This window comes from Taudactylus pleione, unplaced genomic scaffold (genome assembly GCF_031769625.1).
Source record: "Taudactylus pleione unplaced genomic scaffold, aTauple2 ptg000100l, whole genome shotgun sequence".
Lineage (NCBI taxonomy): Eukaryota > Metazoa > Chordata > Amphibia > Anura > Myobatrachidae > Taudactylus > Taudactylus pleione.
In genome coordinates this window covers 8183053-8189052 of record NW_028284502.1, presented here as the reverse complement: position 1 = coordinate 8189052, position 6000 = coordinate 8183053, and positions in this window count along the sequence as shown.

Genomic DNA, 6000 nt, shown 5'->3' with positions numbered 1-6000 from the left:
GGTCAGCAGAAATATTTTGTGCAAACACTCATATCTGTAATTTGGGTGTGCTTACATGACCCCTCCAACATCCATTCTATTCTAAGGCAAAGGGGTCTATTTACTAAGCAGTGTTAGGGACAGAGTGAAAAGTGATAAGGTGCCAGCCAATCATCTCCCAACTGTCATCTCACAGGTTGTGTTTGAAAAATGACAGTTGGGAGCTGATTGGCTGGCACCTCTGTCTCCTAACACTGCTTAGTAAATAGACCCCAAAGTGATGTATGCACAAAATACAAAATCCCGGCCAGGGAACAGATGCAGTGTCGGACTGGAGCATGAAGGGCCCCCCGGGGGAATCCAATGGTAGGGGCCCGTGCATTGGGGTGTGGTCAGTTAATAAATGGGATTAGGTCAGCCGCACACAGAGGCCTGGACTGACATTGACAATAAAACTGCCCCTACAATAGAGTAACAATGCATAATTTGAGAGCAGAGACTGGAACCTGACATTAGAGCAAGTGTTGGGGCCCTGAGGCAGTGGGGCCCACCGGGGATTTCCCCTGTACTCCTGTGGGCCAGTCCAACCCTGGAAAGATGCCACTCTGTACCCAGGCCCAGCTCACTTCTGCTTACTGGTAATTCTTGTTCGTCACCCGCCACAATCTCTAATCCGCTAGCCACTCGCTACACGCTTGTTACCTGACCATTCCTTGCCATTTTGTTTTTCTATTCTTATTGTTCTTATTTACATTACACATCATTTTACACCACAGGATTTTAATCTCCAGTCAATTGGGATTGCTATACAATGACCCTGACTGAGACTCTGGCCCTCATTCAGAGGCGGTCACAAGAAGCGATTGCTCTCTCTGAATGAGGGCGGCCACTTGATTAGCGACCGACTGACCAGGGTGATGGTCGCTATGGTCAAGACCATCGCAACCATCGGGGCTTGCGTCGAGACCCTAAGGTGGGTCTCGGCAACCGCAAGCCCCAGGGAGCATCCTGCTCTGATCGAGCAGGAAGCTCCCCACTGACATCACTGCTGTTGTCAGTGTGGCCGCCCACAAAACGGCAGGCATTCCTTAAGGAACGCCTCCGTTCGTGAAACCACCCCCCCGCCATGCCTACAAAACGGGCAAACTGCGTTTGCAGGTGAGGTTGTAGGTGTGATAGGAGGGTGAGAGAGGGATGAGGTTGTGGGTGTGAGTGCGAGGTGTAGGTATGAGGAAAGGGTATGGGTAGGAGTGTGAGGTGAGGTTGTTGGTGTGAGGAGGGTGTGAGAGCGGGGTGTGAGTAATAGAGGAGGGTGAGGGTGTGAGAGCGGAGTAAGGGTAGGAGTGTGAGAGGGGTGAGGTTGTGGGTGTGAGTGAGGTGAGGGTGTGAGCAGGGTAGGGTGTGATTGAGGTGAGGGTGAGAGCAGGGTGAGGGTGTGAGAGCGAGGTGTAGGTGTGAGGGAAGGGTGTGGATGTGAGAGATGGGTGAGGTTGTGGGTGTGAGTGAGGTAAGGGTGTGAGAGCAGGGTGAGGGTGTGAGAGCGAGGTGTGGGTGTGAGAGCAGGGCTAGAGTGCAGGTTGAGTGGGTGAGAGCGCAGGGTGAGGGTATGAGAGTAGAGTGAGAGCAGGAGTCTCTGTACCTGGTATATCTGCTGCTTTCTCCCTCCCCGACAGCTCTCTTTCCAGCCCAGCCTCCCCCTGGCAGGTGGTTGCTGTACTGCTGCTCCTGGCATGCTGCTCACACTCACCCAGGCAGAGAGGCCTGGGTGGCAGCGGCATTTCGAATTGTGCGCTGAGTGTGAGCCAATCAGTGCCTGTGGACCTGCAGCCAATCAGGGGCCGCCGCTGTGGCCGGTCTTGATTGGCTGCCGGTTAGCGAGCTATGACTGTGTTGCGGCCGGCAACAACTTGCAAATGGCGGTGGCACTTATGCTCTCCGCTGCCACCCGGTTCCCCTTTCTGACCGGGGCCCAGGACTATAGCAGTCCCCCCCCTGAACATCAGTACCATCTTCGCACATCGGGCAGTATTGCAACATTTACACCAGGTCTGACCTGCCACCGACACTGCAAGTCTCTTTGCACGCAGTGGGCTCTCTCTGTGTATACCATTACAGTGGCTAATTTCTGCATGCCCAAACAATGGCTAGGCACGCCTGCATTTTTAGGACCACTCCCCTGTCACCACCCCCAAACGCTCACTCTGCGATGGATTCCTTTGTGCATCCATGATCACTGTGCGATCGCGCAGTGCAGCTTATGCACAATGGCTAACAATTGCTCGATCTGCGTATGTAATTGCATTTGCGATCGCTACTGAATTAGGCCCTCAGAGCGCAGATTGGCTGAGTGGGGCAAGTAAGCAGGCCTGCAGATACCTGGTTGCTTGAGACAGTTATGTGAGTGCAACCAAGAGGTTCCGCAACCGAAGGAACCGCCAGAAGAGAATACCAAGCAAACATGCAGATGGAAATGCTTAGCTCTTAGTAATGCCAGCCACTGCCAAGGTGGACACGGATGGTCATGAGATGACACCATCAGAGCCGGTAATAGGGGAGATGCTGGTACCCTAGGATGCAGTCCATACATTGTGTAGAATGAAGTAGAAGCATAAAATTCATGATAATGGTTATTATGAACAAATTCTGCTCATGGAAGCATGTTGTCACGCTGGAAGGCGGTTTTCTGGAAGCTGAGGCTGCGGGAAGAAACGGAGGCGAGGGGCCTGAATGTACGACCTCCGCATCCACGGGTCTTGGTCGTTGGCGAGACCTAGTCAAAGGTGCGGAATCTAACCCACGAGATGGTGTTCGCCAGTGACCCCACCAATCAGGATATGGGCTTGAGCTGCACCTCGTAAGCAGGTCGCAGTCCTTTTACTAGGTGACCAAAGCCCGCGGGAAAAAGGAGAGATGAACACTCGTGGCCCAAAGGGTCTGTGCCAGTAAGGGGCACGTAGGGACACTGTACTTGAGGTACAAGGAAGTGTGCACTGCGGACACACTCTACCGGGTTGCCGGTTATAAAGAGTGCACCACGGTGCAATACTGTAACATGTAGGTAGGGACCACAGAGTCCAGTAACGAGGTGGGTAGTGGTACTGGAGCCAGCCAGAGATTATGACGCTGGAGAGGTGGGTACGTATAACTACACTCAGGCTGTGATGGTAAAGCACTGGCGAAATCAATAGTATACTGCACACAGGCGAGGTGGTAACGCACTGATGAGATGAATGATATAGCTGCACACAGGCTGAGGTGGTAAAGCACTGGTGAGATGAATGATATAGCTGTACACAGGCTGAGATGTAAAGCACTGATGAGATGAATGATATAGCTGTACACAGGCTGAGATGGTAAAGCACTGATGAGATGAATGATATAGCTGCTCACAGGCTGAGATGGTAAAGCACTGAAGAGATGAATGGTATAGCTGCTCACAGGCTGAGATGGTAAAGCACTGATGAGATGAATGATATAGCTGCTCACAGGCTGAGATGGTAAAGCACCGATGAGATGAATGAAATAGCTTCACACAGCCTGAGATGGTAAAGCACTGGTGAGATGGATGATATAGCTGCGCACAGGAATAGATCACTGGAAGCAAGGGAACCTGGAACGAGAGACCACTAGTAACCCTAGCAGCGACAATGGTTGTTCAGGCAACTACCTGATACACAGGAGCCGGATATATACCCCTGGAAGCCCACTGATTGGTCCACAGCATCAGCTGACCGGCCAGACTGTCAGGGAAGGAAGGATAGTCAGAGAAGGAAGTGTCATGGTGGCACCCATGACAGGAACTCCGATCCCCGCGCACCAGGCCGCCCGAGACACCAGCATCAGGGAGAATGCTCAGCACCTCCCACGTCGCCGCACCAGCCGCCCGACTGCCCGGGAAGTCAGAGGAAGCTGGCGGGACAGTAAGGGACGGCCGATCCCCGGCTGAACTCTGACAGTACCCCCCCCTTTCAGGGTGGATACCGGACACCCACCAGGTTTACCAGGAAATCTAATATGGAAGGCTCGAACCATTTGAGGCGCGTGAACGTCTGTGGCTCTGATCCATGCCCTTTCTTCCGGACCGTACCCTTTCCAGTCAATGAGATATTGGAGGTTGTTAGATTTGGTAAATTGAGAGTCCAAAATCCTCCCTACCTCAAACTCTGTACCTTGAGAAGTTTGCACTTGAGGTAACTTGGGAGCAGAAGTTTGAAAACGATTCAGCACTAGAGGACGCAGCAAAGAAATATGAAAGGTATTGAATATTCTTAGTTGAGGAGGGAGTTCTAACTTATACGCGACTGGGTTGATGACCTTGCGAACATGGGGCCTGATTCAGAGCCACTCGTAAGCGGCAGCTCGTTCGCTCCGACCCAATCCAGAGCTGCCCCGGTTAGTAATGAAATTACAAAGGCCACCTTAGACCGGGAGGTAGAGAAATTCTGGGGTAGGTATTCAAACTGGATCTCACACTGGTTTATGAAACCACGACATCGTTGAGGAGTACCATCGAACCTCTCGGGAGTAGCTAAGTGCAAATGGGATTTTTGAGGAACGACCCCCGAAGGTTATACAGGAGAAACCGTAGGAGCGACAGAAGGTGGAGCATGAGACATAGCTGCCAGAGTGTTCTGAATAGACAGGAGCTGACCAGATAATTCCTGTAGGTACTGGGCCACATGCTGCTGTGCCTCCTCTTGGTTATCCATGCGAGTCGTTAGCTCCTGGAGATTCCCAGTACCTGAGGAGCCTGTAGCTTCCATTTGGCCTGAACAAACTGTCACGCTGGGAGGCGGTTTTCTGGAAGCTGAGGCTGCTGGAAGAAATGGAGGCGAGGGGCCTGAATGTACGACCTCCGCATCCACGGGTCTTGGTCGTTGGCGAGACCTAGTCAAAGGTGCGATGGTAAAGCATTGGTGAGATGGATGATATAGCTGCACACAGGAATAGATCACTGGAAGCAAGGGAACCTGGAACGAGAGACCACTAGTAACACTAGCAGCGACAATGGTTGTTCAGGCAACTACCTGAGACACGGGAGCCGGATATATACCCCTGGAAGCCCACTAATTGGTCCACAGCGTCAGCTGACCGGCCAGACTGTCAGGGAAGGAAGGATAGTCAGAGAAGGAAGTGTCATGGCGGCGCCCATGACAGGAACTCCGATCCCCACGCACCAGGCCGCCCGAGACACCAGCATCAGGGAGAATGCTCAGCACCATCGCCGCCCGACTGCCCGGGAAGTCAGAGGAAGCCGGCGGGACGGTAAGGGACGGCCGATCCCCGGCTGAACTCTGACACATGTCTGACCATTCGTCCTGAGAAGACGAGTCTTGATTAACTTGCTCAGTCTGGCTACTGGACTGTGGATGGTATGCGGATGAGAGGTTGAGCTTCAATTGGAGAACTTTACACAGAAAGCACTAGAATTTGGCAATGAAGTGGACTCCACGGTTGGACACGTTCTCAACTCAGCATCCATGGAGTGGAAAGATCTCTTTGATTAATAATTGGGCCAATACTGGAGCTGACGAAAGACTTTGAAGCCGGACAAAGTGGGCCAATTTAGAGAACTGATCTACTTTGACCCAGATGGTGAGTCAACTTATTGGAACAGGTAGATCGGTCACAAAATCCATTGAAATATGGGTCCAGGGGTTACTTGGAATTGGCAGAGGAAGAAGTTGTCCAGCACAAGACTGCCTGGAAACCTTGTCCTGAGCACATTTGGAGCAGACCACCACAAACTGCTTCACATCCTGTGGGAGAGTGGGTCGCCAGTAATCACAGCAGAAATGGTTTAAGGGAGTAATCAGAGGCACGAGTCAAAGTCCAGTCCAAATTTGATTCACAAGTATCCAGCAACAGATAGTCCAAAATTATGCAGACAAAGGCAGGGTCAAAATCCAGTCCAAGGGTCAGATCTAAGCAGCATTATTGTTCTAAACAGAAGCCTCAGCTTCCACAACAAATCACCTGACAATCCAAAATCAGGTTCCTCCCATGTCTGGATTGCAACCA